The sequence below is a fragment of the Haliotis rubra genome, unplaced genomic scaffold (assembly GCF_003918875.1).
Source record: "Haliotis rubra isolate DU_JTF1 unplaced genomic scaffold, ASM391887v1 Scf334, whole genome shotgun sequence".
Lineage (NCBI taxonomy): Eukaryota > Metazoa > Mollusca > Gastropoda > Lepetellida > Haliotidae > Haliotis > Haliotis rubra.
Window position 1 is genome coordinate 457,899 of NW_025767007.1, and position 13,296 is coordinate 471,194.

Sequence of the window (13,296 nt, forward strand, 5' to 3'; positions counted from 1 at the left end):
TGGGAAGGAGAGTGCCACAAATGAATATACAACTACTACCACTCTACCACTTTGTCATTACAGCTCTATATATCATAAGGATGAGTAATAACAAGAATTACGTAATTATGGTTGTTTTTGTACCCCAAATTCAAATTTGTTACCCCATTAAATAAGGAAATCTCTCTCTCTCTCTCTCTCTCTCCTCTCTCTCTCTCTCTCTCTCTCTCTCTCTCTCTCTCTCTCTCTCTCTCTGAAGAGCAGCCACTTCCCGCTCACATGTCGCGAGTCTTGCAACACATTCCCTGCATGGCCTTGACATGCCTGTCGTGTCCTAAGTTGCAATGACATTACACTCCTTCTGTTGGTGGTCAGGACAATGGCGACGCAGAGTTACACAAAGATTACACATACACATGAATTTTATATATTTTTCGCAAAAGAGATGTCGTGTCCAGTGGCGATTTTGGTTTTGACGGCAAATATATGTTCAGGCATTTTCGGTAACAGATTATACCCCTAACCATCCCATACTCTCAAAACAACCCATCTTTAAAGGTATAAACAATATCTTTAAAACACATGTGCGTGCAATATGTGTTAATATTACCATCTCAGTCTAAAAGGGATATGGAATTTACTTGCTCAACGTCATGGCAATGTATTGATTAGGATATTTACACATCATGTGTTAATAACATCAAATAATAACATCACAGATATGATCGAATGAAAAATGGGATACATTAGCTAGATTTATCTTCTATATATTTCCAATAAATGTGGCAGGAGACTCACGCACACACATTGATCCACTTAGATCTACCTTAAGACACGTTGAGTCAATGTGACATACTTACTATCGCGATCGTGACTATTTCTTTCATTCATAATATAGTCCCAGTTTTTAAACTGTTGAGCTGCATATGCTTATAGAATAATATCGTGCCTTGTCGAGGGAGTTTCAATATTTATTCTTGACTGCGAGTTGTTGCCTTTGTAATCCGAGGCAAGCCTGCGTAAAAACTTCCTCCTTAACATGTGTGAGAGTGTACATCGTGTGATATGTTAGATAGATTGATCTATGTATGAAATAATATGTACTTTTTTCGAATTGTTACTTATAGAAAACTCATGTTAAGAGCCACACCCAAGTTTGTCTTGAACAAGCGTTTTGCTCAATACATTTATGATTTCAGCTTTCCTATAAAATGTAACAACAGAAATATTAAGACTTTATATGACATATTTGTGGGTTGTACGGCTGTCAGTAAACTGGAGCTTCCAATTCAGGACCTCTGAGGGTCTACTGTCAACAACAAACACGGGTACAGGGGCCAATTCTATATAATACCCCGGAACCAGTAATACCGTTGGACCAGGCAGACCAGTGGGTAACATCATGAACAACGACCCACCCATTTAAGGCACTAGCACCCATCATAATAACCACCCGATCATCGTTTTGGTATAGAAGCATTTGATACTATGGAGTCCTCTGTTCCAGGGTCACCACACACATGGTGTGACAGCGACTGAAGCAATCATAAAATGCCCATATTTTGTGCGTGGGGTGCAGCGACGAAGGGGAGAGTATACCCAATGTTGTATAAAAATCGCATTGAAGAAATTCCAGATGATCAATTCGAACCTGGAGCAGACCGGTCTCAAAGCATGAGGTTCTCGCCATAAGGTCACTGGCTCCGATTCAGAGACTTTCACTCACAGGGGTTCGAATCACAATAATATAACATTTTAAACAAATACAAATCTAGACTTTTGCAATCCTGTATTGTTTTTATATGTCATGATTAACACATATTTCAAATTTCAAACGAAATCGGTGAGGAATTGAATATTTTAGAAAAGTTTACCGCCACACTCATTACATAAAATACACAAGAGTCCAAACAGTGATTCGAACCCCTGTGCTTTCACTAATCCCAAGAGGGTTATCCGGGGCCTCAGAAGTGATACACATATAGGATGAACATTTATGAATGACAGCTTCTGTAATATGAGGGAAAGGCAGTTTCGGGGTATATTCTTAGTCGCCTGATGAAGTAGTAATAATATACCCCGGAACGGCCTGTCCCTCATATTACAGAAATTGTCACCTTTCACTAGTAGGGTTATACAGCTTCATGACATCTCTGGCTTATTGGTGTTAATGGCGTGGTCATAACATCGCATAACCACATCATTGGAGTTTCATTGCGTTTTTTCGTGGTTGCCTCATTGAAAGAATGATTACTCGTTTTACATGCACGCAGTTGTTACTGGGATACTCATTTAGATCCCTCCAAGACATTAGTTGAGAAATGAGGTGTATATACATATTGTAAATGTACATGCAAGACATTTATTGTCAGAGATTTGTGTAGTTTCTTTAAAATACATACTTCTGACACCTTTAAACACTCAGTTGATTGCTCCAAAATCCATGATAAATACATTCTATACGGGCATGTGTCTTTGTTTGCTTCATCATCACTACATGGTACACATGTATACTATTCCAAAAAAGAAACGCATAACCCAGAAATCTGAGGCGAAAATGTTGTATTTTCAAACATGTATAACTCGTCCACAAATAGACTTTAGTACATGAATGTTTACATCAGTTTAGAAGAAGGTAACGTCTATACAACCAAGTGGATAAATTTAGATAACGGAGACGATGAGCGCGATGGTGACCACGTAGCATGGTCCCGACGTCGGTTCTCCTGACTCTCAGTCCAATCTCTCTCAACCTGTTCCGTACAGTTTGATCGGATATCCTCCGAAGTCCAGGCACCCTGGCTGCTGTGCTCTCATCCGTGGCAGTACGATCACGCAAATGTAGTACCCGGATGTACCGATCTTGGGATGCAGTGGTGACTCGAGGTCTGCCTGTATGGGGACGGTCATTTGTTATACCTGTTTGGTTGTAACGAGCTGTAAGCAATGATATCAGACTAACATCCAGACGCCTGCCAACAGGAAATTGGTAATCTCAAGCGTGCATTCTTTCAATGGCGATGTTCCGTGTCGCAGTGTATGCTCTTTGCTGCACAGTTTCAACTGGAAGGTGATTTATGTTGCGTTGTGGCGATGCCTTTTTAATTCTTGTAAGAAATCTCATCAAAATCAACATTTTCAGGTAAAGACGATTTTTCACTTGTGCAATAGTGTAAAATCATGTTATCAACACTTTTGTTACATATTTTGACGATTGTTTGAACACAATTGGTAATCAATAGATTTTTAAATATACAAAACGCCTATGCGTTTCTTTTTTGGGATAGTATATATACAAACTCCTGGAAGTATTAACGATATTTTTGTTTATGAAAATGTTCAAGACTAGCATTAAGCGATACATTCCGACAACAATACGGTCTAATTCGACTAATAACCACACGTTTCATCATGGAACAAATCAATACATTCTCACTAGACAATCAATAAGCGCTGAAAATTAAAATATGCTCATATCTGATAACTCACTTTGATGCGGAATTGTACAGCGTCGTATTTTAGTGGGTCGAAGGGCTTCCAAAACGTTCGTCCACTCGGGGGAATTTAAGAAAATCTTCACTGCTTATTATGCAACATCATACAGCATTGGACTCAGAGGCATTTTATATAGAAACTCGTGAAAATTCAACATGATGTTTGAATCCGAGTCAGTGCATATGAACGTGGACACGTTCAAGTCAGGTCGCCAAACGTTTCTAAACACACAATCATATCCCCATTTCACATCACCGGATGCACACTGTGCATATGAAATGTAATCGCAGTCGGAATATAAATATCACAATATGAAAAGGACAACCGGAAAGTCATTCATGGCAGTCACCCTATGGATAGGCAGGCCCCATCTGTGTTCGACAAGTGCCCGACTGTTTGAAAGAGACGGACGTGAGGTATAGAAGTGTGTGTGTGGTTATTCGGGCGGCGCGCATCTGATCATGGGATTCTGATCGATAAATTTGTAGGGAGATTCAACGCCCGTCACATTTGATATTCAAGGTTTTTGATAAATGACGATCTAATCTGGAAAAGTCCAAATTTAATTTTCAAAAACATTCCGAATGAACGTTATCCTAAAGAGATTAAATTATATGCCACTGTGAGACTAAATCGACCACCGTTATAAAATGTAAGAAGGGTTGGTGCATTTTTGTCGTCTTGCTAATTTAATGTATTTTTTTATGACGTTAAGTACTGATTTATGCATTAGAGCTAAACTGTCTGACTTGGAACATGATTACGTTGTCGTAAGGCCTCATCAAATTTGTCCTTTATTCTTACAAAATTAATTGAATGTTATAAACGCAGGTACATGAATACACTTCAACGATATAACCCTTTAACCCTAACCCTGCTAACCCCAAAACGCTAACCGTGGCTAACTCTAACCCTAAGGACTACATTGCAGCTATATGACGGCGGACGGTGAAAACTTTACTTTTAGCCTAACAATTTCAGTGAGTGACATCATGAGCATAGAACTACGCGACTGGGACACGATGACACACCAAGTCACCGAGCCTGACCAGCTTTCCATTTCATCTGGCCTCGTATGACAGTATAAAGGATAGATGAAAGTTTGTTTGTTGTTTAACGCCATACTCATCAATATTCCAGCTATATGGTGGCGGTTTGAAAATAATCGAGTCTGGACCAGACAATCCAGGGGTCGACATCATGAGCATCGACCTACGCAACTGGGAAACACCAAAACAGCGAGCTGAAATGCTGGCTTTCGATTTAATCAGTTCTTAACACAGCAATATACCGCTTCTTTGGCTACGTAATTGACGCAGTCATTAAACAATATCCTGTATCAGCTGCAGAATAGAGAAAACGAAATGAACTTCGATGCAAGAAGAACTCTTTTCGTATGTGACGAATGGGTATCAAAAGCGGCACGTACAATGGTATCAAAAGCCGCACTTAAATCTAAAATATACAGCAAGCCAACGTTCTTGTCAAGTGAAAACATTGATTACACAACAGTCTCGTTTCCTGCTGACTGGGTTCCGTCCTATTGCGCAACTTAGTACAATAACCAGTCCAGAATTTTGAGACCAACTCATTCAACTGGATATATAAATATTAATCAGTATTATTTGATTCATCTAATCACTTGTATATTGCAACATTACGCTCCTTCTCATCCTTGCAAACACGTCGTACAGCGTGCTCTGACAAACGGAAATATGGAAATCTCAAAACATGGCTCGGCCGCTAGAAACGTTTGACGGTCTGGTACGGACTTGATAATATATCAATCTTATTGTACGTTACAAAAATACACTTAATAAGCGCAAAAAACACATAACAGGTGTAACCAGTGAGTCAGATGAATTGTGAACCATTGTACGACCTCTTCAAACAGGGGCACTCTGTGACTTTGTTAACGACATTCTGCCTAAACCTCGACATGAAATATAGAAATACGATTTTTTAAGCCTTAATATTAAAATTAATTTGTAAATACCATTTTCTTATGAAACAAGGAAATGGAATTTAGTGTAACCATAGTCTTTTGTGGTGTCTCTTTTCACTTTCACACGAGAAAATTCGGATCGGCTGAAAAGTTGGTCATTGTCTCAATTGGTAATGAGACTCATGTTTCAGTTTGGTCTATACTTAGGTTTAAGTCATTAAAAATCTTGATTAGATCTGTCTCATCATGGGCAGATCCAGGAATTTTGAAAGGGGAACCCCCCGCTTGGCTCCGCCAACGCAAAAAGAAAATCTTCAACGTGGTCTTTAAGATTACATATACTATAAGGGGGTACAAATACATAAATCACTAATTGGCATCGTTATAAATGAAACCCCGTCATTAAAACTACTCATTTCGATCGTGAATTAACTTAAATCGACCTTTTTGACAACAGTGCACAATTCTCACTCGCGAACGAAATTTCAACCAATCAGAGGGGCACGTCTCCGTGACGTAATGTGAGGAATACATATGAGGGCCGATGTAGAATTCATGTACATTTCAGGGGGGGTAAATTATCTTGTTTACAGGTTTGTATAAACCTGAAATCGTGACAATTGTTGTGAAAAATGAAAGCTATATGTTCTATATACTATATTTTGTCACCTGCTTTGCCTAGCTTCCGAGTTACAACTTGTCTTCATAGACGACTCTGTCAATATCACTTGGTGTTGCTAGGCCTTATTTGTTCGAGCCAGACGCTAGTGATAGTGAAAACGATGATCAGCCTCGCTCATCACGGTTACGGTTAATTTCTTCAACCTAAACAGTGCGACATTAGGAAGGGCGGATGCCCAACAGATGCCGTTATTTGAAAATACCCCCGGTAGTTCTTGTCTGATTGTAATAAAGTATCAAAGCAGTGTGGGCTTTTTCAGGTTTTCTAATGCCTGGATGGTATAATGACTGATCCAAATTGATCCCATTTCTGTGGGTTTTTTTACCTCGATAATTAATCATGTCATGTAAAAATATGATGTCTATTACATGATATTAAAAATTGACATTTGATTTCTTTGAATCCGTAAACTAAACAACCCCACTTTGCCATTGCTAGAAGAATCTGAAAATTTACTTGGGTAAATAGGTACATACAGTTTTAGCACACAGCAAATGCTTATATGTATTCTTATGCAACAAATAAGTTCTGTTCATATTCTCAAAATAGTGTCGGCCAATAAGTTTTTTTAAACTTAAAATTGCATGCAATACGGCAATTAATACTCCATTGTTGTAACCCGTGTTAGGTGGTATAAAAGTATACACGTTATTTGTCATCATTCACTTGATGGTCAGTTAATGAATTTATAACAGGTATAATTAGTGGTAACACCACTTAGATTACCCGACAAAGGTAAACATTTGGCATTATTTGTGTCTGGAGTAAATACTCAACATTATAAACATCGATCAAAGGATTAACCGATAACACGCTGATTGATTAATTACTTTTATGTTGCACAGCGGAATTGTCAAAAGGTAGTGTTAATGTATGTAGATTTACTAATCTATACTGAATACACTGTCGTAAAGTGTCTGTGTAAAAACAATGCCCTTCTTTCAAAGGATTAACCGCCAATACACTGATTGATTGCTCATTATTGGCTAACTAAATTACTTTTTTTGGTGGACAGTATGCAATTAGTTGCCAGGTGTGCTATCCTGGGTGACCAATGAGACTATACACCAATGTGAAAAACCTGAAACGATATATCACTTTTTCGCATATTAGACTGTTAAAAGACACATCACTTGGAACAGATGCAGATGAATGGCATATCACTCGGTTTTTGTGGATATTGATGGATACATTCCTCAAACAAGGTAATAGCCTGACATTGTTCCTATAAGTTTAATCTGTTTAAATTTTAATAATTGCATTTTGTTTTCATTCATTTGTCGTAGCATTCAACAGAATCATTGTTTTCGCCGTGAAGTGTAATGAAACAGACAACATACACTAGGGCGTGTGTGCGAATTATGATTCACATTGGCAAACTATAAAATGTCTAGATATTACAGTCCTGTTATAAATTCACTATAAGTATCAGCAGATCGTCTGCTTTTTATTTAGTTTCCAAATGCATACACGTATGATAATGAACTAATTAGGATTATAAGACCAAATATAAAGCAGGGGCGGATACAGCTTTTGAGAAAGAAAGTGGGGGGGTTTGCACACTATTGAGAAAAGGAGGGGTGCACACTTCATTTTCACCCGAGTTTCAATGGTCATTTAACAAACCTACAGCACAAAAGGGGGGGTGCGCCCACCCCCACCCCCTAATGGATCCGCCTATGTAAAGACGCACATTGACTAGTATCTACATACTGGAGAGTGGACGTTAACCACGTGAATGTAGCAAGAAATTTATAGCGCAGTATTGTCACTTCGAGCCCCACCTCGCTTCCGTGGAAGAAATCGTTATGTTACAAGTTGTGTCATGCAAAATCATTTTGGTCATCAATCATATACATATTTTACTACAACTAGTAAGTAGTTTTGATTCTTTAACTTCTGTGAAGCGATCTGAACACAAGTAAGATATTGTTCCAGGCTTCCACAACGCTCGCTGCCCACTCACAAACATAACCCATCTAGCACGAACTACGTGGTCCGGTGGAAATCAGTGGATGGAGACACCATCACCCGACCCCTAGGAGCAATTGACGGCAACGCAACGATTCGGCATGTCTTCGTTGACGTCAAGAAATCAGCAAAATGACGAGCTTGTTACATACTTTATATACAATTAACTAACTGAAAATTCTTCCTCACATAACGTCACTTCCGGTTCGCTGCTCTGGCGACAGAGTTACGTAACTTCTTTGTGGTTTCGTTGACGGGCGAGAGTGAAACAGGCGACTTTTTGGCAACTTTTAATCACTCGGTATTAATTAACCACAATTTCTTTAAGAACGAATTTGGTGTTCCGCTTAAGACTAACCACACGTCTTTCATATGTAATGGTTAGAAGAATACAAAAAATAAAAGTTTATTTGTTCTTTAAGTCATTTTCAAAAAAATATAGGGGGGTGGTGTCCGAACCCCCTGAAACCCACCCCCACCCCTTGGATCCGCCCATGGTCACCGTGGCAATGGTTGCTTCAATATGCAGACTATAAGGTTTATACAGATTGTTACTTGACAGATGCTTGGGAAATATTTCAATTTCCAACTTTATGTTCAATTAATTTTGAAATAACAGCGAGGTCGGTAGTTGTGAAGTTCATCTGAGTCCTTGTTCTTTTACTGTCGACACTAGCTGCTTTGAAGACTGATCCAAGTCCTGTGTTGATGATGTTCGTAAATACTGGTAGAAGAGTATCCAAAATGGCCAAGGTCACCGAGGTATAGGAACTGTATTTGGAACACAAGAGTTGGACTTGGACTGAAGTTTAAAACCTTCATCGTCAGTAAACTCTGAGGAGAAGGTGAACATTTAATGGGCAGAGTAATCAGTGATTGAGAACTCATGTCTTCAGTGACGAATCTTATATATCTTAGCAGTGACAAACTGCTTAAATAGGCCAGCTGTGACCTTGGAATTTTCTGTATTGGGCAGAGACAGAATAGTGCGTATCAGAGAGTGAATGAGTCTGGTTTTACGCCGCTTTTAGCAATATTCCAGCAATATCACGGCGAGGGACAATAGAAATAGGCTTCACACATTGTTCCCGTGTGAGGAATCCAACCCGGGTCTTCAGCACGGCATGCGAGCCACTAGGCTACCCCACCGCCCAGTGAGTTTCAGAACGGGTTTGACATACTATATCGTGAATTTTGTCATTGAGGAACTTCTGTTTGGATCTCTTCTTTGCAACTCTGGCGGGGTTTTTTCCTAGATGTACAGTATATTTTCGGTGAATCTCTAGCTGAGATTTGCTCTAAGCTCTATCTGCAGTTCTCCAGTTTGACGATGCTGTAATAGCTACAGGGTGACTTTTGCCTCTTTTTTATCAACTTGACTTTCTGATACGCTGCGACCCAGGGAATGTCTTACAACATGATTCACGTGCGCCGGCTTGGGGTCGGGCCGAGTGTGCTGTGAGTGGCGATATCAAAAGTGATTTCCCAAATAATTATGTGTTCAAATGAGGTTGAAATGAATCCTGGTCCCCTGTCTCTGGAAGATCTCCAGAATTCTATTCTCAGTGAACTCCGCAATGTGAAAGATGACCTCAGTTCCCAGATCGTTGATTTTAAAGGTCAAATTACCCTAATCCACTCTAAATGCGACAAACTGGAGTCAATTGTAAATGAGCTGCAGAAAGAGGTAAACGATGTTAAGGGTAATTTTGAGGTTATGTACAGTGACTTTGACGCTATAACTGAAACGGTGGACTCAACGGCTGAACGTCTTGCTCGTATGGATGAGGAACTTGATAAATTAGAAGCTTTTAGCCGGCGTGAAAACATAATCTTGTATGGCATACCTGAGCAGGAAGGTGAAAAGTCAATAGCCTGCAAAAGCGCTGTTTTATCAGTCTTAAATGAGCATGTAACCTTCAAATCCTGGCCGTCAAGTGACGTCGTGCGTGCGCATCGTCTTGGCAAGAAGCGAGATGGTATGAACAAACCGCGGCCAATGATAGCAAAATTGGCTCTGTCCGACGATAAGGTCCGCGCGTTGAAAGCTAGAGACGTACTCAGAGCCAGTGGTTACGGAATCGCTAATGACTTAACCAAACGTCAACGTCAGCATATCCAGAGTCTGAAAGACACTGACTTATTCGGTTTCTTCAAAAATGGTAGCCTTGTTACCAAACGCCGCATTCGGCCTGCTACATCCCGTATGAGTGGACATTTCTCTCGCCAGGGAGAAAGTGGTATCAGTGGGCTAGAAGCTGGAACCAGCCAATAGGACAATGGCCAAAGCCCAGACCAGATTTCACAGGGATCTTCTACACAGCTCACAGATATTTCTGTCTTTTCTACAATAAGTTGGAACATAAATGGCCTGTCTAGTAAACTTGGTAATAGTGATTTTAAAGCCTATTTAAGTAACTTCAAGATAGTTTGTCTTATTGAGACCTTTGTTAGTACACTCGTAAATCCACAGTGGCTTGATGGCTACGATATTTACTACAGTCCAGCTGTAAAGCTATCGGAACATGGTCGCTTGTCTGGTGGCATATGTGTTTGTATCCATCAATCACTTTCCCGATTTACCAAAATAATCAACACGAATGTTGATAATCTACTTTGCATAAAACTAAAGAAAGAAGCGTTTTCACTTAATAGGGACATAGCTTTGTTATGCACATATATCCCGCCAGACGGGTCGTCATATTACGCTAGACATAACACTGATTGTCACATAAATCAGATTGAGACTTTCGTCTTAGAAAATCTGACTGATCTCCAGGACTCGGATATAGTTCTTTGTGGTGACATGAACGCGAGAACAGGAGAAGGGAATAATGTTCCAGATGAACTTGATGCACGGAGTGCTGAATACATGCAGAGAGACACTCTCTGCCATGCAATCTCCTACCCAGAGTTCCATGCGGCCAGCCAGCATAGTACCTCTGCCACAGGCAAGAAAAATGTGACGATTCGTCACATCTTGCACCGTCCATTCAATATAATGTACATATTTCTTAACTCTTTTATTTTTGACGAGTCTACACATCTAATTAAACATCTTTGATAGAATGGTTTAGTTTCACTGAGAAAATATCCTAAAACATGTAACACTATTTCGATTTGCGTAGCGATCCTTTGTTTACATAGGTTGTACGGCTCCACGTGCTGTCATCGAAGCCGACGGAGAGCAAACGATGCAGCCAGTTTGATATCTAAATATGTACTGTCATAGACCTAACTGTCGCAGTTGTGGAAGAATATATATGTAACAATGTAAAACATTATGAAGAGAGCGCCGAAAAGCGTTCGTGAGTCCAGTCCCTTCTTATTATGAATATGCGCGTTTGATTACAAACAAGAGAAAAGTCCGGTCACGTGATATGCAAATTAGCCTGTGGCAGTGATGTTATGTTAAGTCATCGCTGTGCCGGAGTGTGTCTGCCATGATGACGTCAATGTGTCAAACCGGAAGTCACATGACAAGGTGATTAATAAATTTGGGCGTATACTTCTTGACCTTTGCTATGCTCTACAACTTTATATTGTAAATGGAAGAGTTGCCTATGACATGGAAGGGGAATGTACATATATAGGCCAGCAGGGTTGCAGCGTCAATGATTATTTTATTTGCACTCCATCCTTCTTTCAGTTTATTGAGAAACTAAACATTGGCGACCGATCTGCGTTAGACCACTATCGATATAGAACTAGCAATAAGCGACTTTGTCAAAATTATTTTAAAGGCCGCACAGTGTATGAGGAAGACGACTAACCTTGATAGGAAACCTAAAGTTAGACTTAATTAACAAAGAGTGTAGAGCAGCTAAACAACGTGCTAGAAAAGCACTTAGAAGATTTAGACGTAATCGCTCTGATAACAACCGAGCCTTATACTGTAGGGAACGAAATAAATATAAAGCTTTTTGTAGACAATTCAAAATAAACCAATGCAAAAACAACCTCAGAAAATTAAACGACTCTTTACATAACCCATCCCTTTTCTGGAAACGAGTCCGCTCACTCAGACAAAAATCAGGCCCCAGTAATCAGATATCAAAATCAGAATGGCTTGTCCATTTTAAGTCAGTCTTTAAGAATAACAATATCTTTCAGATTATCCAGAATGAAGATAACTCTATAGATGACTCACCCCCTATACTCGATGACATAGACAGACAGGTGCTAGACTGCCATATTACAGACAGTGAAATTTTGAATGCCATTAATAGTCTTAAATGTGGTAAATCACCTGGTCTCGATCTGGTTCTTGTGGAAATGTTGAAATGTTCAAGTTCTGAAATTCTGCCATTTCTTAGTAAATGTTTTAACAAAATATTCAATGATGGCTACTTTCCAGAAGTCTGGTCACGCTCAATTATTGTCCCAGTTCATAAAAAGGGAGATGTAAACAACCCAGACAACTACAGAGGTATATCATTAATGAGTATTTTAGGTAAAGCTTTTACATCTATTCTCAATAATAGACTTACACTGTGGGCAAACATGCACGATAAAATTCCCGAATGTCAAGCAGGATTCAGGAAGTCGTATTCCACATCAGACCACATTTTCATCATATATGCAATTATTTAGAAATGTTTATCTCGACGCAAATCTAAATTGTATGTTGCATTTGTTGATTTTAAAAAGGCGTTCGACTCAGTTGATCGTTCCAAACTATGGTTTTGTCTTAGAAATGCTGGCCTGGGAGGCTAAATGTACACCATGCTTACGTCATTGTATTCAAATATCAAATCATGTGTACGCAGTCAAGGTGGTTTATCTGATTTTTTTGATTGTCCAGTCGGTTTAAGACAAGGATGTATTATGAGCCCTATCCTGTTCTCTTTCTTCATAAACGAGTTATGTAATGATATTTCGCTGCAAGGTAAGCATGGTGTCCAGTTATTTCCCGACATTATTGAAATATTTATGTTACTTTTTTGCAGACGATGTAATTCTAGTATCTACCTCAATTATTGGGTTACAAAACCAACTAAACATACTAGAAAGATATTCTTCAGAATGGTCGCTATCAGTAAATCTTGAAAAGACTAATATTGTTGTATTTAGAAAAGGTGGTCCCCTCTCTTCGAAGGAAAAGTGGTGTTTTAATTCTAAACCCGTTAATGTCGTAAATCATTATAAATACCTCGGTGTAAAGCTTTTCTTTACTATGAACTGGACACATTGTGCTGCAGATTTAGCTCTCAGAGCTAAGAAA